The sequence below is a fragment of the Meleagris gallopavo genome, chromosome 4 (genome assembly GCF_000146605.3).
Source record: "Meleagris gallopavo isolate NT-WF06-2002-E0010 breed Aviagen turkey brand Nicholas breeding stock chromosome 4, Turkey_5.1, whole genome shotgun sequence".
NCBI lineage: Eukaryota > Metazoa > Chordata > Aves > Galliformes > Phasianidae > Meleagris > Meleagris gallopavo.
The window spans coordinates 7,410,735-7,436,492 of NC_015014.2; the positions used below are offsets into that span (position 1 = coordinate 7,410,735).

Genomic DNA, 25,758 nt, shown 5'->3' on the forward strand with positions numbered 1-25,758 from the left:
TACTAAGGTGTTAAACTTACATAAAGGCCTTTTCTTACAAAGGCCTCTCAAGTTCTTTGAATTTCAGAGTAAGTTCTGTTCCCTTACAGTTACTTTACTGTAGTGAGAGGATCTCTTTTGGAAAATGTTACTTGTACTCACAAATTTTCCAACAAACAGCCAGCACAGAAATGGAGACACTGTCAGACTACATTCCTCTAGTCATGTTAGACATAGGTGATACATAGATACAGTTTTAAGTTAAGAAAACTCTATTCAGTAAACCATATTTTTGATAGGTTTTCTATTTGTTTTTAGGTTAGATGTGCAGAAATCACAATCAAAAAAAAACAAAGATTCTCAGACAGGAAAAGTAAGGAGAAAAAGTCTAAAAGACATTTGCTTTACTATTTGGAGTGGTAAATAAATGTGAGGTAACCACCACTTACTGATAAATTGAATTTTATTTTATTTTTTCCTCTAAACTTCCTTCTAGACTTCGCAGTATTGCAGTGATTAGGTGAACTGCAGGTATGTTCTTCCTTTTCTTCAGTTATCAATGCTACCCTTACAATAATAAGAAAGTGATTCACCCCGATGATGTAGAAAGCTTTAATGTGTTTCTTTTCTTTTACTATCCCATGGAGCTAACAGATATCAGAGAGGGGCAAGAGATGACAGCTTTTGCACGCATGTTTTCAGCATTGCCTGTGTTCAAAAGAAAAATCACGGTGGGATTCTTTTTTATGTGATAATCTTTTGTTGCATCGATTGAGAAAGGGAGTAATCACTTGGGAATAGCTGCTTTATACAAGTTCAAAAGACTCCCAAAAGAGAAGAAAGTCACGCTTCTCTGCATAATACAACAAATGCTAGAAAAGGTGGGTCATTCTCACTGTGAGCCATAAGACACAAAAGGCCAAATTTAACCCTTGTTTAAATCCATTGTAGTAACTGAAGTTATCAGAGGAAACTAGATTATCATCAATGAACAATAAATAAAACATTAAGACAGCTCTTTAAATAGGTGCAGTTTCATGTCAGTATTCAAAAAGGCTATCAAAAGGCTGTTGTCTAGCCAAGCATTGCTACTTTGTCCTCGACGGAGTGCTAATTAGCTGATCAGGTCTATTTTCTTTCTGCTCCTTAAAAGCAATTGGTTTCTTATAGGCTGGAGAGTATTACCAGTCCTAACTTAGGGAATCCAGTCTGTTTGTGGAAAGGCTAAGTGCAGTGTGAATGACAGACAATACATAAGATCTCTTTTTCTGAGAAGAATAGATATTCTTATGAATCTGATTTTATTGTTGCTAGCTTCTAAGGCCTACTTCAAGGTTGACCTGAAACTGAAAGAATTAAACAAGTAAATGATCAATGTGCCTAGATCAGAATGGAAACCCAGAGGCAGTAAAGAGGAGAGCACAACTATACGTTCATGGAGATACTATGTCCCAAGTCTTCTGTAAAGATTGTAGATTTTGTCTTGTAGATTTTGTTACAGCTCCTGTTCTTATGATATGATTTTCAGAAAATGTAGTAGTTGCTTAATTAATATTTCATTTGGAAACACTCTGGTTTGTATCACTGATTCCAAAGTAAACAGAGGTTGCATAACACAAACTCTTTTTGAAAACTTAATCATTCTTGTATGAACTTTAGGATCTGATCTTATGGCAGAATTCAGCCGTATAACAAGGTGGCATGCCAATATGCTACTGAAGAAAGCATGCTTTTAAACATGATGCATTTAAAACAAAACAAATCCCCTTGTATTTCCATTTCTGTTTAAATAATTCTTCTCCTATCAAGTCTTTAAAAAAATGATTCAAACCACAAGTAAAATTCAGTAATTACCTTCAGCATTTTCTCACTAGACTTGTAAGTAAAGTCTTATATGTGAAGTGTGAAGATTATCCGAGATAACAGTGTTTCTCCAGGAGATCCCCCTACAGCCTCTCTTTATGCTAGCAGAAAAGAGATGAGAATTAGTCTTTTAGGAACTTCTGTTTTTTCCTACAAATAGAGAGCAATCTAGAATGCCTTCCATAAATAGAATAACTTTTTTTTTTTTTAATAAAACAAGAATACTCAAAAAGATGGAACTTCTTGTTAAGAGTGTATTCTTAGATGATGGTTTCATGGCCTGCAGGTGCACCATTCAAACTTACAAAGAATGTTACTTGTATTCGTGCATGTAGTTCTGAATCTTTTCTCAGGTATTTAGTTTTAAATTACTGTATAACTTTAAATGTCTTGCTTATTATGTTTCCCTGTCACATTTGCTTTAATACACAGGGTTAGCTATAAATCTGTAGTAGTAGCTATAAGTCCGAAACTGCTGAATAGGCATTAATTGTAGTGAATCAAATTCATTCCTATTAGAATATTGAGAAGGCTATCCTTACTTATGCTTGACTATTTAAATACTATTTACACTAGTTGCCAATTATTTGTTTATTTTATGCTTTGAAAAAATGAATATGTCCAGGGAAATATATTGAACAAGGAAAGTTTCCTCAAGCAGAAGTATTGTGTCTTTTTATTTGTTCTGCTCTAATATTCTGTCTGCTGGCTTACTCGATCTCTGAATGTAAAGACATAAATGCATATTGTAACCTCCCCTTATTGTTTACTAGAGTACCCTATCAAGGGGTCTCCAACTGTAATTTTGACTGAAATTTTCAACCCAGCTGCTTGTGGAGCATCCACAGGGAGCAGAATGAAGCCACTACAGTGAGAACATTCCAAACTCCCTGTGGATTAAATGCAGTCTCCCTTAATTCCTGTCTTTTACTCTGAGTTGTACAGAACTTTTTTTTTATTATACAAGTGCACTATAAATTCATTCCAAAAAGCAGTGTGGTGAGCGCTGTTTTTATTTGCTTGTTTGGCATCTCAGACTTTAAGTGCTGTCTTCATTCTTCAAAGCAGAGCATTTTTTATTTTTTTTTACTTTTGGAAAGTTACGTTCTGGTTTTGGGCAAACTTACTATAAATGACAACTGATCATTTATGACACTGTGGTTATCCTTAATACAGACTGGTGTCCACTGTACTCTAGTGATCAGGCGGTAAAACAGCAGATTGCTTATCCTTTCTTGTTTGTACCACATTTCTTCCTACCTGGTGATTATAAAGTTTATTTCCCTAATTAAATAACCATCATTTAAAGCAGTAAATTATTTATCAGTATTAGTGTTCTTTTGACTAACTGCATGATGGTTTCTTCCTCTTTTTACATATGGGAAAGTAAATGATAGTTAAACAGTCTTCTTTAAGACCATAAACTGTGCTCTTTTTTCTTACTAAATACAAAAATGGAAAGTTTCTTTTACATTATTAGTATGTGTGAAATTCATTCAGATTAATACTCTGCGCATGCACATATCATACAGCCAGTTACTATATGCTCAGAGACATTACATTCATTTTACAGTATTTTGCTCCTATGACAACAGTTAATCACTGGAGACTGTTCTGTGCTTCTCTGGAGCTGAGGTTGTTTACAATGAGCAATGGGAAAGCTCTAATCCTCCCTCAGCACTCTCCATCTGCAGAACCAGATGACTGTTCATTTCAGAAATTTGTCCTGATACAGGGCAGAGAGCACATCTGTTTAATCACCCAAATGGCCCATTTTTATAAATGCATGCTTTCTTTTATAACTATCGTGTACATATACTGATACAGCCACAAACTCCACTGTAGTTTCAGTGATTGATTTCATTATTTTAATGGGTGATAATCCACATTATGGAATAACATGGATTTTTTAGGATAAAGCTTTTAAAAACAACTTTATTAGAATATGCTACCTACAATGGTAAGAGAGAACAGAATAGTTATTACTTCGTGTGTGTGTGTATACGTGTTAAAATATCTGAACTGATGCACATCTAGCAACGGTTGATTGTAAAACATACGCAAGGGAAGAATTGTATACAGCATGTGTTCTGACTCAAACAAGAGAACAGTATAGGTGGAATTCTTTGCAAGATTGCTGCTGAAAGTCCAGTACTCTACATACTTTCAGTACTACAGTGCTCAAAATCAACCTTTTTTTTTCCTTTCTTTCCTTCTTTCTTTCTTTGTTTTTCGTTAGAGTAGTATAATTTTATGCATATTTAATTAAGCTATGCAGTTTTTCAGCAGCAGTACAGATTTTTTCCCAGTGAGCAGATATTGGGAAAACTTACCAAAAACTATCAGTATGTATCTATGAAAGAATTCTAGAAGATTTTCCATGTATTGGACAAACATTCCTATTCAAATTTTAGGATATTATTAAAAAAAAGTGCATCATAATTCCCCTATTGACAACATAGCCTCTCTCCCTGTTGTAGTTGAAGTGAGATTCATTTGACTGCCTAAATTTGAGGCTATATGGAAAACAGTTTATATATTGTGAAAATTTTTATCTTTCCAAATATGATCCCACTTTTTTTTTAAGGAGAATGTGGGAGCTTACCAAGGAGTTGAATTTCTTAGGCAAGGAAGAGAAATTAGGATGAGAAAAAAGATGAAGCACTAATAAATCTTCAGACATACCAAATGTCTGATAGTCAAGTACCTGTTCTGACATCCCAAGTGAAGCTCTTAAATGATTAACACGGTTTCTCTTCTTCCCCCGTGGATGTTATGTCAAAACTGACTTATTTTGACTGAAATGTTTCATTTTTTGGAAAGTTGACATTTTTCCAACAATCACAGTTTCATTAACACTTTTCCACTAGGAAAAATGATTCACTGAAGATCTTAAGTGTGAGCATCACAGTATCTGCCCTGCCGCGCTCACAAGGAAGGCATAAAAATTACATGTAAGGTTCCTGGAATCTAGCATAATTACCATCACTCAGCATGTATTTTGTGTGATGTACAATGATGTAAAAATACAACAGCACAATTAATATTTATATTTCTCCTCATATATAATGTTAATTCGATCATTCACTTTTAAAGAGCTAAATTAGAATCAGTGTTGAAACTGTTTAGAATATCCATGTTTATGTGTCTGATAACAAAAGCTCCAGATAAAGATTTCATGTACCAACCTGTAGATCATATTTTTCTTCAGATCCGACTCTTCCCTCTCAATTTGTCTGCCAACTTATTCATCCTTGTATTGTGCTCTTTTGAATATTTACATGGAAAGTCATAAGTATAGGAAAGAGCTTTATAGAAGTGCAGCTGAAACTGTGGAAAATGCCCAAGAGCAAGCTGCAATTCTTATTCATCCCACTTCAATATGGAGCAGATGCACAGAACTTACTATGTCAGTGTGAGACCATCTGACATGGCCACTGAAATGACATAGAGACTTGACTTCATTCATTAGATGCAACCAAAATTTAGATTCAGGTGATATTACAGGCTAATAGCACTCATTCTCCATCAGATATACTCAAAGGAATGTGGAAAGTACAAGATGAAATTGTCAGAACAAAATGAAGAAAAGTGAGAGAAAACATAATGGAGAATGGAAAAGTAATCGAAAAAACAAGGGGATGCTAGGTAATTTGCCAGGTAAATGGCATCAGAAAGCAAAAGGGTATGAAAAAGAAACAGAAAAGAGTAATCAAGATGATGAAGGAAGCATATGTTAAGACGTAAGACATCAAGTACAAATGTTTAAACATTACCTGTGTGTTCTGTCAGATATATCTAAAGGAGAATGTTTTATACAGTCATATTTTCAAGTTTATGACTTAGCAATTATATAGCCTGACTGCCTCAGAAAAGTGAATTAATATACAGTATTTAAACTATGTTGAGCTGCTATCTCATCTGCCAGGTGTTAGGCATTTCAAAGTAGCTTGAGGACCCTATTTGTATGTATTATATGGCTTAAATATTGTACAGATGTGAATACAATCACATCATTTTAAATGTGCACATTCAATGAGGCATCTGCGTTTTTCACAAACATCATAATTATATAAAAGAGGGAATTGTGAATGAATTCTTGGGCCTATGATTTTAACATAAATATGTCGTAAATATTGTTAGCTTTTCTATTAAAGGGGACATGGGCTAAATAAAATGAGTATTGAGAAGAGCTGTAATTTCCAAGCGTTTAGTGTTAAATATCTGATCAACATGGGAAATTTGATCAAAACCTCAATAGTACAAAATGAAAAAATGAATAGCTTTGTTTCTTCTTTTTTTTTTTTTAAACAAAAAAGCACATTTCATTCTAATTTAAAAAAAAAAAAAGAGAGAGAGAGACCAAACATACCTTAATTCTAACCCCGATTCCTAAGAAATGGCTTTCAATGTCATATTTTTACCAAGATTGAATTGAATATAATTCTAACTTACATAGCTTTAAAGGATACAGTTCTACAATTTACTTCACTGTTTGGTGAAGTGAAATGGACAACACCTGTATAAAGTAGGGAAAATAATTAAATTGTAGATTCTTGTATCTTTCAGGAGTGATTTATAATGCATTGCTGTCATTTGCCAGCCTCTGGTATTTGCAGGTAGTTACTTGCTGTCTTCCAATCTGAAACAAGAACCCGATTGCAAACACAGCTAATTTTCAAGCTGTTTTTTATACTGGCATGAATATGAGCAGTTAATCATGATGTTGGGCTGTTGTTTCACTTGGTAACTGTATTTTTGCGTGATCCTCTCTCTTTGTTTTGTCATGATCTCCCTTACTCATAGTTTATATAAGAACGGAATAGATAGAAGGATCTGGTTAATGGGATATTTGTCATATGGGAAATTCTTCTGTGCTGTAGATTGACAATTTCAAGTTCATTGAAATCATCTTCAGTTATTTCAAGGTTAACCTATGAAGCTTTTGTTCTAAAAAAGACTGGATAAGATCATGTTATTAGAGACAATGAAGTAGGAAGTTGATGTGGCTTCCTTGTCCTTTCAGCAGTTAGTTATTATTCTCCAGGTGAGGCTCTGTAAATGTAACAGTGGAAGTGTAATTACTATGTGATTGCAGTATGCGTTAAATATGAAGGCAACATGACTGAGCTAATATTCCTGTGCTTGACTTCGTGGTGCCACAATTAGACCCCTGATACTGAGTTGCACTGTTCAAACAGAAGATATTTGCTGTAAAGATGATCTTTGGTCAGTATACTTTTTTTTTTTGTTCTGGCAAGAGAGAATCAGAACTGTATGAGAAGTGCAGTTTCGTTAGATTAAAAAAAAAAAAATTCTTGACTAGGAATGTTTTACCATGATGTAATGATACACTGTGATAAAATTCCACTAGCAAATCCATTTTCATTAAGGTCAAGTCATTCAAGTGCAGTTTATATAATAAGCAAAGTTTATCAAAGTACATAGTTTTTTAAGAGGTTAGAAATAAAAAATGACACATTTAAATTTTTTCATAGTTCTCATCCAGGACCGAATGTAGTCAGAGCATTGTTTATCTATCTATCTATCTATCTATCTATCTATCTATCTATCTATCTATCTATCTATTAAAATATTACTAAAAAAGATAAGAAATTGCAATGATTTCATTAGTAACTATGGTTTTGTTTTTTTTTTACATACATCACTGCAGCTCCAAGAGTAGAGCTATGGATTAAATTTCTGCTAAATTTGTACCTAAGACCTATGCTACCAGGTCAAGATTATTATATTCATAAATCTATTTAGTTATTTTGAGTAGATAGTAACATTTGAAAGCACCTACTGCATTTTTATTAAAGTTATTATTTATTTATTTATTTATTTAACAAATTCAGCACATCCTCCTGACAAGAGAGTTATTATTACTACTGTAAAATCATTTAGAATGCATTTGCATGGCTTAATTGACCTTGAATAATAAAAACTCTTCCACTCCAACTGGCATGAGATGGAAGAAAGAGGCAGTGAGACTTGCATAATGTTTCTATTAAATTCAATCTGCCAAAATGAAATAAAAACAGACTTAAAATCTATCTCTAAATCATTTTTCTCTTTCCTCGATGAGGCAGAGATATGTAAAGAGTCTGAAAATAAGAAACAATTATGCTCAATTTCAAGACACTTATTAATGGCTTAAGTTTTCCATGGCTTGTGGGATTCTTTAAAAGATTACTGTTTCAGCAGTGGTAGTCATGTTATTATAAGTTCATAGTAGATTTTAAATTAATTTTTTTTCTGTTAAAGATTCTTATTCATTGTGTGCACTATAACAGTTCTGGGTTCTTAGGTGATTGCTTATCCATCCATCTATCCATCTGTCCCTAATACATAAGTTAATCAGTAGTTTCCACAGCTTTGTATGAGATGCTCCAATTTCCTTCCCTCTAACCAGTGGTATCAGGATTGTCTGATGTCTCTTTATTCTTAAGTCTTTAATTCATCACATCCATTTCTTCATGGTGTTGGTTTTTACCTGTAGGTTTTATGCTGTTGTCTTAGATATTTGAAAAAGGCATTCATTTATATCCAACACGTCTCTTTGTTGCTAGTTGAAAGGAGCTTTTGGTTGGTAGCTTTTTAGCTGTTTCTCTTCAATGTGCTCTTTTAATTTTTATTTAATTTTTTTGTTGTTGTTTGTTTAAGGCTTATGTTTCTTACATTTAATGTTTGATAGTTGAGAGCTATAATTATATCCCAGGAAAAAAAAAAACAACATAGCAGTTTTTTTTCATTGCTGTTTTCTATGGTCTCATAGCTGAATATCATAATATGAATTTTGTTCAATAGATCGCCAGCTCCAATTTTACAGCAGCAAAAGTCATTGAAGAGTTTACAGAAGAGTTATGGCTATATTAAGTGACAAGTGCAGAAAAAGGCTTAAATTTATCTGATTGGAGTTGTCAAAAAATTATGAGGGCTGCTCTGAAAGTAGTATCTCCTATTTTGTTGTGTTGATTCATGATATCAGAGGCAGATATTGCTGGTATGGAAGTAAAGGGTGAACTTTTCCTTCAATATTCAATTACATTTGTTGCTCTGCAACAGATGGCAGCACAGGAGTGGTCTGACAGGATGAAATCTGATGTGGAAGTGTAGATGAAGCAAAGGTGTGCCACCGAATTTCTCCATATTGAAAGAATGGCATCCATTGACATTCACTGATGCTTTCTTAATATTTCTGGAGACCAAACAGTGGATATGAGCATGGTGAGGCATTGGGTGATAGGTTTCAGCAGTGGTTACTGCAATACGAACGACGAGCCACGTGAAAGACAAATTATGTTCCTGACAGTCATGCAGATTTTTTCAAGTGTGACTTGCAGGCTCCTGTTTATTGCTGGTGAAAATGCATAGCTAATGGTGGTGACTATGTTGAAAAATAGTGTTCTGCAGCTAAGAATTTTCTACATCAAATAATGTTATTTTGTTCTTTCTATCTGTTGTATTTTCCATGGAAATAAATAGGAAGCATTACTTCTGGAGCAACTTTCTACAGATAATAGAGGTCATTTTTGCAAATAAGCATCCTTTTCTCCTTCCCTAGCCATATTAGAAAGTTGGAATAACATTATGGCTTTAGAGTGTATGTTGTGGTTCACTTCTTGATAATTGTACCATAGTTCTCCATATCAGAGTCTACTTGGGACTGTGTAAGAGTGGAAGATTGGAAGTCTATCAACCTTTGCATTTCATGAAGGCTATCAGAATCTTTGAATAAATATTTATTTTGGCTTAGTATGTCCACTTCCTGTTTCATTCTGTTCTATTTTTTTTCTAATTTTTGTGAGTATTCCATCATCCTTTTGCTGACATTTCAGTAAATGTTAAAGAACAAAGATTAAAGAGCAGGCAATGCAAGTGTGATTTTAATTAAACTGCTGAGCCAGAATATTTCATTCTGTATTTTACTGAACTCTCATTATTTCACATCTCATTGATTAACTACATTTAAATGTAATTTTTTTCCCCTTATATCCTATATTATTTCTAAACAAGATATGTTGTATTTCTAGGTCAGTGTTAGTAAGAATATTGTTTTTACTCCAGGTCATTTAGATCAAGGAAGAATACGCTTTGAACTGTCTATATGCTTTTTCTTTCTATAGCTAATGTAAAGCTTTGTGACAGTGTTTCTAGGTTTTTGAAAAAGTATTGTGAATTTATGTAAACCATGTGTATGAAGTATAACGTAGTACTTTTTCCCAATGGAAAAATAGCTACATTTTTAAAGGATGGTAGATTGAAATAATTGCAAATTCAAATATATCGCAACTTATTTATCTCATAAAAGAAAAGCATTTTTAATACATTTAGCTGAAATGATAACCATCTCAATATGTGAGAAGCAATACATTTGACTTCTCATTTTATAACAGCATTTTTTTGTTTGAAAATTGCTGGAGACCAAAAGATGTGTTGAAATCACAAACAAATAAACCCACTATATTTTTCAAATAGAATGAAATCTTTGGTATTTACTCAGTTATTTGGAAGTTTCTTGTTTGTTCGTTCGTTTGATTTTCTATTTGCCATTTTTAAACAAATCATCGCAACATTGCAATTTTACCTGGACTATTTATTTTTTATACTTTACTATACTTCTTCATTCTGTGTATTAGTATATTCTGTACCATAATTAATGTTCAGTGACATAATTTGGTGACAGATACAAGAGTACATTCTTGACATTTTTTATGAAAATTAATCTGTAAATTTTGCATCTTTGTTGCCTGGATAAGGAATCAGGATCAGTAAGGGCAACTGCTTGCTTTATTTCTTTTAAAACAAAATAGAATGCAGGAAACTTACTGCTACTTTTGCATTTGAAAATAAAAAAAGTATTGAACATGCTCAATAGCTTAAGTGTGGATTGGTAGTTTGCTGTCAGTCTAGTTGCTTTATGTCCTTGCTTTTGCCTGTTCAAGTTGATAACAGCTTGTATCTGAGCTTCAGCAGCTCTGAAAACTGTCACTCTACTGGCCAATCTAGCGAAATGAATCTCTTCAGACATGAGTTTAAGGTTCATCTATTTCAAGGCACCCTGCCTCCTGTGTTAGTGCAGCTCCTTCATCTTCTGCAGTTGAGTAAAAAGGAGTCATACTTGGAACTTTACTAGATGTTCCTACAGTTGAAGCATCTATTAATGCTTCACAGTGTTTGATCATTATTTGTAAATTATTTGATAAATATTGAGAAAATGTTCCCTATCCACTTTGACCTTTTTAAATTTTTGACATAAAACACTCATACCATCAGACTGTTCGAACTTGGTTCATTTTATGGATTCACAGAAACTTTTCAAACTGAATTGATTGTTTGGCATCAAGTTGTCTTGATATAGCTGAACTAGTATCTACTTGCCAGACTGATGGTCTGGTATGATGGTATCATAGGACCCTACCAAAGTTTCTGAATGGCAATGTGACATAAGTTTTTTAAATGATTTAGCTTTCTGAAGGCAGGAGCAGACGTTTGTTTCTCAAGTATATGCTCTCATATCCTGGTCCAATTCTGTGTTGGAACTATTAGTTTTGCGCAGTAGACTGCAGCACCAAAATGATACGCACGAAATAGGCCTTCTCTAGAATTTTGACAACTTTGCAGAATTTAAGACTTTACCTTAAGTCTTATCTTTACTTTTTACAGGTGGTATCCCACCAAACTGTAGATTTTGTAGCTCATTATCCTCTGACATTTTTACAGCAAAGAGAGAAAAATAAGCATTTCTAAGAAAAGGTTCATCTAATTCTGAGGTAAATGTCTGAAACAGTTAACGTATATCACAGAAAGTGCCTGTTTATGCTCAATAAATTTACAAAGGCCTCAGGGTTATTTGTATCAACAATGTCTCTGGTGTCATAGCCTAAAATCAGGTAAGATTAATCTTAATATCCGTGGGCAGATATACACTTCCTTAATAACTTTAAATAAACAGACTCTTTTGGAAAATGTATTTCAAATTTTCAAAATCTTTGTTACTCAGCTAAGTTTTGACTGGAGAAGGTTGTTTGTTTTTTTTTCTGTTTTGAATGCCTATCTTCTAATTTCACAATACTGATTACAAGGAGATGACATATAGAATCAGAATGATTTGGGTTTGAAGGGACCTTTAAGTTTGCCTAGTTCCAACCCTCCTGCTACAGGCAGGGAAACCTCCCATTAGACCAGGACATCTGTGAGTACTGTGTTTTTTTAATATGAAGTTCAAGCTGTGCAATAAACCTACTTTTGGAATATATCTCCTCTTGAAATCATGTCTTAATAAGAATTTTGTCCTATCTGCAATTATTCTATGAAGGTACCTAAAATCATAGTTTTCTTTTTTCTGTTCAGGAGTTGTTCTTTCATACGTATGAAATGATAAATAAATCTCACCCTGAAATCTACGGTTTTCTTGGCATCTTAGTATTAGAAATTGAGGTCCTTGCTAACAACAAAAATAATAAAAATAAGTTAGAGTTTTTCCCTCTCAGAAATATCTCCAGTATTAGTGAGGAAAGGATTGCTTTCAAGAAACTGCAGAACAATTGTCTTGTAGCATTTGTGTAAATTAAGCCTATTTTGTTGGCCTTGTGCTCTCCAGAAGGGCTTCTCAGATTATAGTAATTTGAATTTCTGACATACTATGATAAGTGCATTTGGTCCCATTTTCAAAAACACTGAACAGACACTACTTCAGTTGAAATCCATGAGAGCAAGAATACTTGTGAAATCCAGGTCAGCTATTTGTAGTGCAGTCTTAATATGCCTAGAAAAATTTTGGGATTTGAAATTTTATCTTCAAAGTCTGTACAGTAAACTAGCTCGAGGAAATAAGAATGCTTGAGGATGTTGTGACAAGCTTCTCTAAACAGTTTTTTACGCATGCATATGACTTCACACACTCAAGGCATATAGTTTTTGAGAAGCCCATCTGAGCATTCACGCTGCAGTATGCTTATTTAAATTGCGATGATAAGACCTCACATCTCATGATCACTTTGTCAGTACATAAATACCTTTTCTACTGTTATTTTCATATAGAAACGTGTACCAATGATGAGGGAAAATATAAAAGTTTCTGTAGTAATTTCAAGCTGGCTGCAGATGAGCTGCTGCACAAATTAGCAGTTATCATGGTTGTTTCTATTTAATATTGTCTTGAAATGTCTTCAATAACCATTAGTCTTTTTTCTTTCAATATTATTACTATTTTTCAATGTCAGTTTGCACCAGATGTTTGCTCTTGTATGTACCTAGATCTATGTGATTATAGTAGTGGCTTCCTGGGAACTGCATATAAAATCATTCAGTTAGCATCATTGTAAAAAGTCAGAATTACATCCACCCTAGTTCCTTCTTCCTCCACTTCTTTCACCAGATTCTCAAGACTAGCTGAGAAGTAGGGAGTAAAAAAAAATAATAATAATTGGATACTTGGTAGTTCTGCTCTTGTTTATTTACCATACTTAATGAAGCTGTTTCAATTTTTCCATAAATAATGAACTGACATAGGTTGTCTGATGAAATCTTTGAAGACAGTGTGACAACAACTTAAACAGAACATTGTATGGTTGGAGCTAAAGCAGTACATGTGGAAGGAAGAAGCAAGATATCTGACAAAGATATGTTGTGATAAGGTATAAAGTTTTTCTAAGGAATAGTCTTCTAGTTAAAAGAAGGAAAGCATTATTTTGGTTTTGTGTGATCTATTAATCTTATTTACTCTATTTAATTTGTCAAAATCTTTTAGTGATATCTCCATGACCAGTGAAATGTGTCCCATGAACCATAACTGTGAGATTCATGTGCTGAGTTATTTTGTGGTAACGTTGATTCTTTTGTAAATTCGGCTAATACAGCTTCACAGGTCAGCTGTGAGTTGTAATTGTAATTGTAAAACAGAAAGCAACAAGGAAAATGTTAACAGCTGTGAAACATACAACACAGTAAGATCACTCATAACTAACCACAGTTTCAACTACTTTGTGTACTATTTCATCTATAAAGGCACTATTAGCTGTTAGTTTAAATGTAGCTGTGTGAGTGTATCTAGATAAATGTTTTTATAGAAATAAAAGTTTTATGGATAAATAGACGTCCATACACATGCAGTTGCCTCAGATAATGCAAATTTAATCAACAAACAGCAAAACTTAACATACTTTGAATGAAGATGAAAGAAGGTATTGCAGGTGTAGAAAAGAAAATTTGTCTTTTAGCAAACAAAGTATTATATTAAATTAATCAAGAAAAAATACAGCATTTTAATGACTACAATGTGGCATCAGGGAAGGTCTTCCTAGTTTCATAGAAAAAGTTCTGTTTCTCATTTGTGATATGCTTTTCAAGACTGAACATGAGATTTCCAACAGAAATGAGCTATCGATCATGTTGGAGAAGTTCTCAACTCCAGCAAGATGCTGTTCACGCGATGTATCTTAAGACTGTTTGTTTCAGTCATTCTTACACATTAGTTTTACTAGCTGTTTGTAGAGAAGCATTGCAACAGTGCCTCCAGACTTTTGTCACCATGGTGTGGTGAACCTATAATGTGGGTTGCTTAACAGTAAGAGCTTTAATATGATAAGTAGAAATTTCAGTGCTTGTACTTCAGGATGGGAAGGCTAGGCTTCATTACAGTGAGAAGAAAGGGGAGTACAATCCTTGCCCTGATGTACAAGCATGCCTGCTTCTAAAATATTTTGTACCCTTCAAGCTGTGAGAACACACAAAATATAGCTTCCTGAGTGCTTTCAAAACAGGACTGCAGATGTGGTTTCTGCATGGCTTCTCAGACAAAGGGGGGATGCAGGCTGACCACACAATATGCAGGTGGGTACATATCACTGAGTGGATGTGCTGGGCCTGCTCACCCTCCAGGTAGCAATGCTTCCTGCATGCCTGAGATTACTGTACTCTGCCAGAATGGCTGATCGCTGTGATGGTGGGGCCTTCTGCTTCATACAAAGCTTTTCAGCTGTGGTGGAAACAGAAATTAAACCATTAAAACAACAACAACAAAAAACTCCTGCCTCCAGGCACAGCAACGTCTGGAATTTGTAGGCTGGAGTCATAGCTACACCATTCTAGCAGGCTATCTTGCTGAGCTTTAGATGATGAACTGATGACATAAAAACATCTGATATGAAGTCACAGAACCAGTCTGGAGGCAGAATTGTCTGGCTGCAGAGATGAGAATTGCCACTGCACTTCACTTTGGGCATTCTACCCCGAGGGCAGAGGCACATGTCATTTCCAATACAACAGTGCTCCTGAGACTTCCTTGCATGCCTGCAGTGCCTAACAGTCTTGCCATGGAAGCTGTTTCCATGGTGGAGATTTTCCAGTAGTACAGTAGGAAATATTCAGCAGAAGAATGTTTTCTTGATTCTTTTAAACTGTGTGGACATATGCATTCATACCACTACATGCTTCCAGTTTTCAATATTTTATACGAAAGCATGAAAATAACGGTTGATATTTTTATTATTACTTTTTTACTTTCTGTAATTAAACTCTAGATAGCGCTGCTTCAGATGCGCTCAGAAAAACATCAAATGCAAATTGAAGTAGTGAGCAGTGGAATTTTTTTCTTTTTGGTAGTTTTTTTGCCTTTTTTTTTTTTGTTTGCTTGCTTTGCTGCCCTCTGCTTCTTCCTGAGAATGTTCCAATTTCCACGCTAATTATCTCCTCTCTTCAGACCAGCTGTAGGAAACGGAGATGAGAGTGTGAATCAAATTCAGAAAGTTTCAAATCTGGTCAGAATCTGTTTGACTAAATCTTATGTTAATTTTTACAACAGTAAATTTCCAAAACAGAGTAAATTACTTTCTTGAAAATCAAGAGTTCAAATGATGCATCTCCATTACAAAATTCGTATATATTTTTCCTTTTTTTTAAAAAAAAAAACTATATTGCTGCTATCTGTATGTTACAATATTCCGCCATGTGTTAAAATGATAATTGACCATTTCCCTGTCAGTAAGGGAGCATAAGGCTTGGTTAGTTGACTCTCACAGTTGGATTCAATACTTTTCTCCTTGATTGTTAAACTCGTTTGCTTTCATTTATTTCTTTTAAATGAAACTTGAAATTTGCACACAAATTCAGGTTTCCAATATCATGATTCATTGAGAAAGAAAAAAGTCAAATATTTTGAGACTTATGACTAAAAGTTACAGTATTTGTGACTATAATCTTTTTTTAGAGAAATACCACTGTATTTCTCTGTACATATAGTTTACTATATTAATAAACATGCTATATAGATTGCCTAATATATTTAATTAATTTAAATGAAAAGGCCTCAAAAGCTTTTTCTGTAAACGGTTTTGGGATTGAAATGTATATAAGTACCAAAGGTATTTTTTCAAGATTTAAGAGAAAACATTTTTCCAAAGCCATTATTTAAATTTACTTTATCAAAAGACTAAATGGTGGATGAAACTTGTTTGGTCTTCTGCATATTTACGTAGGCTGCACTAAATCGCAGAATGTTATCAGGTGTTTTTCAGCATACACATCCAAAGCAGAGTGTCAGATATGAACATGAATTTACAATTTGATTTATCTCTTAGAAATTGCTTTTTTTTTTCATTAGGCTTTGTTAGTAGAGGATTGATCCATTGTTAGATATGAGGTATCACCTTAGCATTACATGTTGTCAAGATATCCTTTTGCTGCTATATCATTCTGTAGTACTGCCTATCCAGTGGGCTTTAGCTTAGGCTTTTTAGCAGAGAGTACATTATGAATTATATGAGAAAATGCATTACAATTCAATAAGAGTATTCTGAACTAGTGTTTTGTGTATTTCTAAAACTCATAGAAATTCTGGAGAAATGATGCAATAGAGTTATATCAATTTATGACCAATACTTTTACAAGAACCAAATAACCTAACCTATAATATTTGCATATTCAAATGACTAGTCCAAAACCAGTGAGTGGTCTAAAATAGCATAGCCTTTGTAATCTGCTCAAGGTAACAACAACTGAGTTTCCTAATGATACTTTAGGAAGCCAAGAACCATTCTACTGCAGTGTTTTCCTGGCTTCCTTGATTGTGGAAATATGATTAGCATAAGGGAGAAGCAAACGGCTGCCGTGCTCACTTTTTGTTTGCTTTGAATTCTTGTGCTGATTACTCTGGTGCTCAGCTGTGCTGGTGTTCAAGTTGATTTTTAGGACTGAAGCTGCTCTTTTTATCTGTAGATGCAAAGAACACTGTTCCATGGCATAGGGGTCCTTTTCCTCTGAGATGCATCCAGTATGTTTTTAAATCGAGGAGTTCTTATATATTCAGAATGTGTATGCAATGTGCTTTTTATTTTAATTAAAAATTATAAGCCACATATCTGCATTTTTATCTTCTAGGAATGAAAGAGAAGAGTAGTATCAAGGTGTTCTGTGAGACAGAACTAAAAAAAAAAAAACATAGAAAATCCTACATATATTATTTCAAATCTGATTTACAGCTTGAAGGGGGTATTATTATTATTAGTTCTGTGAGGGGAAGAAAAGAGATTTATTTTTCATGCCCTAAATCTTTCCTCTTCATCCTCTTAACATCAGTGTTGGCAACCAAAGGGAAGAATCTTTTCATTACTTGGTGATCAGATTGTACTGCTTTTAAACAAATTGACCAAACTAGGTTCACAAGGATTTTGGCACTTGGTACACTGAGCTAACACAAATTCGTCATCGTTACCTGTATGATCAGTAAGTATATAGGTGTTGTACAGAATACAGAGAAATTAGGCTGGTAAAAATATCTTGTTGAAAAAGATAATCAGAGGAAAAAAAAGAAAGTGCTCACCAGCATTGTAGGCTCATAGGAAACTCCACAAGGAGCAACCTCTAGAGAAAGAGATTCTTCTTCAGTGGCAGTCAGCCCTTAAATGGTGTCTAGGAGAGGTGGAGCCAGGCTCCACTCCTTCTGGTCACACAGCTGAATTGCCCTCACCTGTGCTCCCACAGCTGAATCAATGCTCACCTCAGGTGATCAATCAGAGGCTCAGCAGTTCCCATGCATTAGCCTAACCCGCACATGGAAGACAAAGATATTAGTTTGACCTAATTGTCTTTATAATGCCATCTCATGTAAATACTGTAGGAATAGTTAAAACAGTTACTAACACCTGTGAAAAATTAGGAAAAGTGGTCTTTGAAAATATATTTGCTATTGCTTTCCACGTGTGTTTTGTATTATCATAATCTGAGAAAAATTCTAAGAAAATATATCAGCCATTCATTTATTTATTTTCATATTTTGATTGAAAAAATTAGTTGCTTATTGGAACATCATCCTATTGCAATTAGCTCTGGTAAATGTTTGCCTACTTATCTAAGATCTGAACTGCCATTTTAAATGAAGAAAGATTACAGGAACCAATACACTTGAAAGAAACTAAAGATCTTGCTGTGGGTGTATGTAGCACAATAAATAAAGTCCATTCACCAGAATGATCTGTTTCTTACCAGAAAGTTTTCTTTGTACTTTAATGTAGTGTCAGGTTAAACCTTAAGTACAGCATCCCATTTGGTTTGGAGTAATAATTCCATATGCCTGGTTCCTCTAACAAGTAAACTATCCTGGAGAATCTATAGAATGTAATAACTGCTTATACTAATGAAGTATGGAAAACAGTTTCCATCACTCTGAAGGGGAAAAAAACGTATTGTGCCTTCCAGCTTTTTGGTAGCCTGACTTTATTTTTCTGATACTGTCATACTTCTGCCTTTCTTCCATTCGTCTATGTAATCTTCTTGCTTGTCTACTGTGACTACCAATATTTGCTACATGCTATTGCACTTTCTACACACCATAATTTAGAATGTGACCAGAAAGTACAAAAGATACAATGGGATCATTTAATGAAATTGTTGAGATGCTAGCCATTATTATACAGCTTATGAACCTGCATCATGAACCTGGAGTTTATCCTCCAGCCTTAGAAATCTATTTAAGAAATAATAATATCCACTAACATGCAAATAAAAATACATTGAATATCTGAATTTTTTTAAGCTTAATTTGGCATTTCAGTAGATAGCTACATAAATAGAGGTTTGTCTCTCTGAAATGACCAGATGACAAGACTAAATTCTCTTTTGAAATGTCAGACATATAATATCGTTAACTTCAGAAAGTATTTTAGATATAGTCATTTCTTCTAATTTCTACATTTGAAATGAAAGAAGCAAAAAGTTAGTTTAGGGAATCTGCATTGGAACAGATGTTGAATCCCAAACAACAAAAGAATCACAGACTCACAGAAAAGCATAATTCCATGGTTTAACAAGGCATCTTACAAGACAATAACACAATGGAAACAATAGTGGAATATGCCAAAACCACACAATTCAGAGAGAGACCATTATAAAAGTAATCTTCTGTTTTTGTGATAATCAAATGCTTAACCAGGCAAGATGAGTTTTTGCATGTCTGCTGATATCAGCATATTCATCCCGATTTTCACGTACATATTAAGATAGAAGCTAGAAGGTGATCTGAATGCACTAAATAAAAATGGGCAGGAGAAATTTAATTTTGATTAATTAGTGTCAACTTCTTATTATTGTTCCTAATCAAAATACAGGAATAATTTTTAGATCTCTTTAGAGCAGTGGGACAATGCATCATAATGCTAATCAGTAGGCACCACTACCATCTCACAATATTTTTATTTGTATAGCAGGAGAAGCAATGTAAAGCACTGGTCAGTTAAAAAAAAAAAAAAAGAAAGAGAGAGAGAGAGAGATAAATATAGCCCACAAAGATACCTCTAAACTTGCTTTCTGTCTTCTAGTTATATTGATACCTGATAAAACACTCATGATTTTAAACATGAGTATTTTGAAATTTGTCCTATCCCACTGAAGAAGAAAAGCACGGAAAATATAGAAAGTTTCAATAAGGACTAAAGAAAAGAAAAAAAATAGGTTCTAGAAAGTCACGTTCCCTTGCACTTTTCCAAAATAATGATGTTTGAGGTACACTAAGATTTAGAAAACAGCGAGTCTTCCTCACATAAATTCAAAATGATAAACTCTCGCAGTCAGTCATTGAAAGAACATTATGTAATCAAGATGGCATCCCCTTATTATGGTGTTTAGCTAATGGGCTGGAGCTTTTATGACTAATCATTCATTGAGGGATTTAGCTATAAAATAGAATGGGCACAAAATCCTTCTTTAATCTTCCTTCTTTCACTAAAATTGTGACCAGTATAGGATATTAAGTTAATATAGTGATCTTTATAATGGTTTTGTGAAAGTCATTTTAGTAATATGAGTTATACAAATCCACTTTCTAGTCTTCAGGATGGTAAATTAGATATTTTCAAACAATGAAGAAAAATCAGCTCACTGCACACACTAACCTGAGTAATATAAGAATGGCCAGGATTTACACATACTGCTTTTACATAATAAAATCCTTTATATTTAAAATAAAAACTAGAGAATATTTTCATGGAATACATACTGTGCCTCTTAGATCTCCATAAACACAATAAATAAATAAATAAATAGGCTTTTTTGATTTCAGAAAATGTGGTTGCTCAATTATAATGATTACTGTGTTTTCTGTATCTTTTTTTTTTTTTTAGAAATTTAATATTTATATGTGTGCTTTTCATCTGTTAAATGAAAGGACAATCGCAGTACTAGTCTTGGGAATGACAAAACTGAATTTTCTAGCATACTGTAAGAGAAATATTTAATTGTAGTTTAGACAATGTTAGCTATGATCATGGAAAGATTGAATTTTTCCACATGATAGTTATCTTTAATATTAATCTTTATTCATGTCTGTAAGCTAAATAAAAAGCAGGTAAACTCAGTTTTAAATTCTTTTTTTTTAATTTTATGTCTTATTTTCTGTCATACTGTTTTTGCTCTTCATTATGCAGTTTTGTTTCAGTCATTCTGATAACTGAAGGCAAAAATAAATCTAATGTTTTATATAAGTAAAAAGCATAGCTAATTTTCTATAAGCTTGACAATGTTATCCTAGATTTTCTGACAGAAACGCACAAAAAATTTTTGTTTTCATTGAGAAACCAAAGAGTAAGTAGATTTCCCAAAGGAACTGATAATTTTAAAGATGGAAAATGATTCACTTAATATGAAGATCAAAACTACACGTTTCTTAAAGTTATGATTTTCAATATATCTTCTCATTTAATTCCACTCAATATTTTATTCCATTCAATATTTCATTCTTTACAGAAGTCATACTGCAGTGACGCTGTCTATTTCATAACTATTAATTGTTTAGGCATACTTGTCTGAGAAGCAAACTGACCTGCATTGTGTGCAGAAAAAAAGAACAAAAATCTCCAACTCACCTGCACAAAGGTATAGTTCAGTCTGCAGTAAAATAGCATGAAGGTACATCTTTAGATTTTTCCTTTGAAAATCACTATAATTTAGCACATACATGGATCCTCTCTTAGCACAGGAAATGCTTGGATATTGTCATTTCTATTTAGTTCTCATGTAATTATATTCCTTGTTTTGACTGTCATTTTGCTCCATCAGCAGCTTTGTTGGTTGGATGCTACTCATGTAATAAGCTGTATTTCATGAAGGTAGAGCCACAAGAATCCTTGTTTAATGTAACTGACAGTTTTTGTTTATAAATGTCAATACTGTAATGAAGAATTTAACAAACTTAAGTTGATGCAGCATTTGTTTAATAAACAATGCACTGTGCCTCTCCACATAGATCACCTGCATCATAAATATGTGGAAATGTTCTTCTAGCATAAAAGCAAGCAAGACAAACTTTGTGCTTAAGTTGCTTAAATCATATAAACATGCAGAGTAATACTCAAAATGCTTTGAAAACCTACCATTATTCTCACTAAGGCTTCTAGCATGCCTGGATGTCTTTGTTAGTATCCAAGAAATGTTGAACAAAAAACAGTTCAATAATGCTGTTTTGCATAATCAAATAATTCAGTCAATATGAGATTTTTTTTTTTTCTTTTGGATGTATATTTTATCTTGACAGAGACTGAAACTCTTCTCACTCAAATATAGAAAAAAAAAATCATAATAAAGTAATTGAAATTCAGCAGCCTAAAAGAATTGAGCTTTTAAAGAAGTAGATCAGACTTTTGATAGTAAAAGTTAGGTGGTCCAAAGCTTCAATTTTCCACACTTCTACACTGTGCAGGAGAATGGACTATAGGAACTTTATACATTCATATTTGAAAAAGAAGTGAGAGGGTAAATTGTTGCCTTATTCACAGTTCTAGTACTGTAACAATCTCAGAGTTATTCTGAGCACAATACACACAGTATTGAGAAAGAAATACCAAAGTTAGATTGGCTTGTAATAAAGCTACGAATATTCATGCATTCGAGTATATATTTTACATACAGTATAATTTGGATTAGAATTATAGGGTGAGGTAAAAGTTGTGAGAACTACAATGCATGGTGCCAATCTCTGAGGGTGAAAAGCAGTAGAAATATAAAACGGAACAAAAAAAAGACGACTCTAACTTGGAAAATTGTTAAAAGAATCCTTTAAGTAATAGACTTGTATACAGATGGCAAAGTAACAAAATAGTATTTGGCAGAAGAAAAAATTCACAGAAATTGAGTAATTTGAAGTCATATATAGTTTTCTACTAATGAAGAGTGTGAAATGATATATAGGAGCCTTAGAAGAACATAAATCTTACTTTAGGGAGTTTCTTAGTAGATGTTTCCAGGAGCAAAGATTCATACATTTCTGCAAACATACAATGACAAAGAGAACAGAAGTGTTTAGTACTGTGTGTGCATAGTTGCTGTAACTAGGTACAAAAGCTCCCTATTTTATTATGTTGGCACCTGATGTTGGTGATATGGCAGTAAAGGTTTGGCCTTCCTGACAGTAACCTGTTACATTTTGTTGCTGCATAGCAGCTGGCAGCAAGGGGCAAAATTGATGTTGTGGAGGCGTATATGAAGCAAAGGTGTGTCACTGAATTCCTCTTTTTGGAATAAATGGCACCCACTGACATGCTTTGATACTTGCTGAATGTTTGTAGGGACCAAACATTGCATGTGAGCACAGAGGGGTGGTAGGTGGTATGTTTAAGCAGTGCCAATACAGACATGGAGGACAACCTACATCCTGGATGCCCAGACTTTTTATGAACACAGCATTCAGGCTCTTGTTCATTGCTGGTAAAATACACAGCTGATGCTTGTGACTATATTTAAAAATATTGTTTTTCATCTGAGAACATGATCTATCAAATAGTGTGATATTTTCCTCTTTGTATCAGTTGTAGTTTCCATAGAAATTAATAGGAAACATTACTTTCAGAGAGGCTTACATATATTGCAAACAGTTCTTTCAAGAGTCTATTTAAGAAGTGCCTAGAATAACTTGTTTGAAGAAAGCATAGTTTTTAGTTTTATTTTAAAATATAGGGAGATAGGAAACAAATTACTTTTAGTAGCTTTTTTTTTTTCCCCCAAAATGGTTTGTTCAAACTTATATGGCTTTTGTTTCCAGCTTGAGTTGTGTTATACCTTCTTTTGCCCAAGACTTTTAGAATCCCCTATTTTCTCTCTTTGAAATTGCTCATACACTGCTGACAAGTTACTTCTCAGATTTTCTTTGATGTACTGAGCAGACACATCTCTAACCAGTTTTACAAGCAGCTCTCTGAATGTATTGAGATTGTCTTGTATAATGCTTTTACTCAACAGATTTAACATGCCACCATTTTTGAGTTCATCACCCAGATTTATTTATTTATTTTAAACTTCTTAGTGCCTTTTTAGTTTCATAAACTAATCTCTAGCTTTAACTTTCTAGGTATCATGTTTCTATTTGTATTTGACTAATGTCTTTTGCCTGAATACTGCTTCTGGCATATGTTTGTTAGTCTGTTCTGAATTCAAAATAGAGTTTAGCAATATTGGCTAGTGTAATACTATATTTGATTTGAATTCTTTTTTTTTTTTTGGCCAAGAAATATAAGTTAGTGTATCAAAATCTGACAAAAATATTTCATATCTTATATCATTACCTGTAGAGATGGGAAATGCTGTTTCATCCAAGAGGAAATAGGGGTTTAATTAGAGTGGACTATTATAATAATAATAATATTGAATTAGAGTGGAAGAAGGATTTTCAAAATTATTCTCCAGCTTTGAAAATCCCCACAGTTCCAGGTGCTGTATTTCTACACGTTATTTTACTGTCACCAGCACATTTTTGTCAATATCATAAAGATACCAGAACATTTTATAGTTACAGTGAAAATTGAGTGAATATTTGGAACTTCAAAAACAAGGAGGTCACAGTCAGAACATGGGTTCTGATCATCATCTCTTCTCATACCATCTCTCTTTAACTTTGCCCACTAAATAAATACAGAAGGAACAGAGCAAAGTAGAATGATCCTTTCTTGATATGTCTATTCAGTGGTGTATTGGCAGCTTCCTGGGGATTTGCATTCTAGATCATCGTGCCTAGTAAATTCTGATAGGTTTTATCATGTCTTTTCAAGAAACCTTAAACATACAATTGTTGTGTTCAGTTTGGTATTCCTTGGCTGTACATTTTATCAGTTCACAGTTAAGCTTGCTGGGTTTCTTTGGATTGTTAAAAAGAAAAAGGTGGAGATAGCAGTGCTTTCTATTCCTATTCAGGTTTAAAAAGATTTGACCTTATTCAATAATGCTTTTACCTATAATCTCAAGTCATACTTCATTTGCAACTAATACTTCATTTGCACCTTTGTGGGTTTTTTATTTTAGTGGATAGGGAGAAGGAGGTTGTCTTTCCTTCTATGACTTGTGTAGCTTTTAAAATATAAAAAAATTTACAGATGCTGAAGGGAAAATGGAATTTGCATAGTAAACATCGAAGAAATATTTTGGTTATTTTCTTCCTGGCCTAGAAAAGCAAAACAAATCTTGGGCACCCATTGTCTCCTTACTGTATCGTGCTTGAACTGCCTCAGAGTTCTGTGGAAGAATTACTTAGGGAACAAAGAAAATAAATGCTTAAGGAGGCAAGAGGATGTATGGTATTTGCAGAGAAATCTCTTGTTGCAAATTTAGCCTCAGAGTCTTCCTTCACACTTTGAATTGCAGGCAATAAAAACAGTCAATAAAGGAGCCTACCTAAAGGCATCTTCCAGCAGTTTTGACAGTTTGACCACTTGCTTCACAATGATGAGAATAGTCCTACTTAAGATTAACTGAAATTACCCCCAAATCACCAGCAGTTGTGATGGTAGTAAATCTCCCTGGGCTGCACAACTGTCATAAACTGTCCTTTAGGGCCGTTTAACAATTTTTTTTTTTCTTCTAATGGATTTTATTTTGAGTGTTTCTATAAGCTAGACACAGCATAGAAGCAAAATCAGACAAATTATTATTCCTAAGTAATGTTATATTCTCTGTACATCTCATCTATACTAGTGCTATAGAGGAAACAAAGTGTGTGAGATCAATCACAAAACAAAACAAAAAAAAAAAATCACTCCAACTGGAATTTTAAGATTACATTTCACAGTATATATTTTTAAGAAAAGAAGGATATCGTATTCAATTTAAACAGGCTTCCTTACAAAAAGTTTTAATACTTTGTTTTTTGTTCATTTCCAGTAAGGAAAAAACATATTAGTACTTCTTGTTGATATTGTAAATACTTCACCAATTTTAAAGAAATTAATTAAAATGCCTTTTGTTTGAAGTGATAATCTAAAGACCATCTATTCCCAACTGCCCTGCTGTGAGCAGAGTCAGCCACTAGAGCAGGCAGACCAGGACTCCATCAAACCCCTCCTTGAACACCGGGATAGTATATACACAACTTCCCTGGGCAACCTGTTCCAATGCCTCAGGATGCTGCAAGTTGAAGAATCCATTGGAAAAAAGAAGAAG

General features: G+C 33.7%; 1 long non-coding RNA gene across 1 annotated transcript; it reads right to left on the reverse strand.

Moving 5' to 3' along the window:
* Positions 1-15,031: 15,031 nt before the first annotated feature.
* LOC109367505 lies at positions 15,032-17,771 on the reverse strand. The gene is made up of 2 exons (XR_002114683.1): positions 17,666-17,771; positions 15,032-15,552 (listed from the first exon to the last, which is right to left on the reverse strand). It is a non-coding gene; the product is annotated as an uncharacterized LOC109367505 (long non-coding RNA).
* Positions 17,772-25,758: the final 7,987 nt, after the last annotated feature.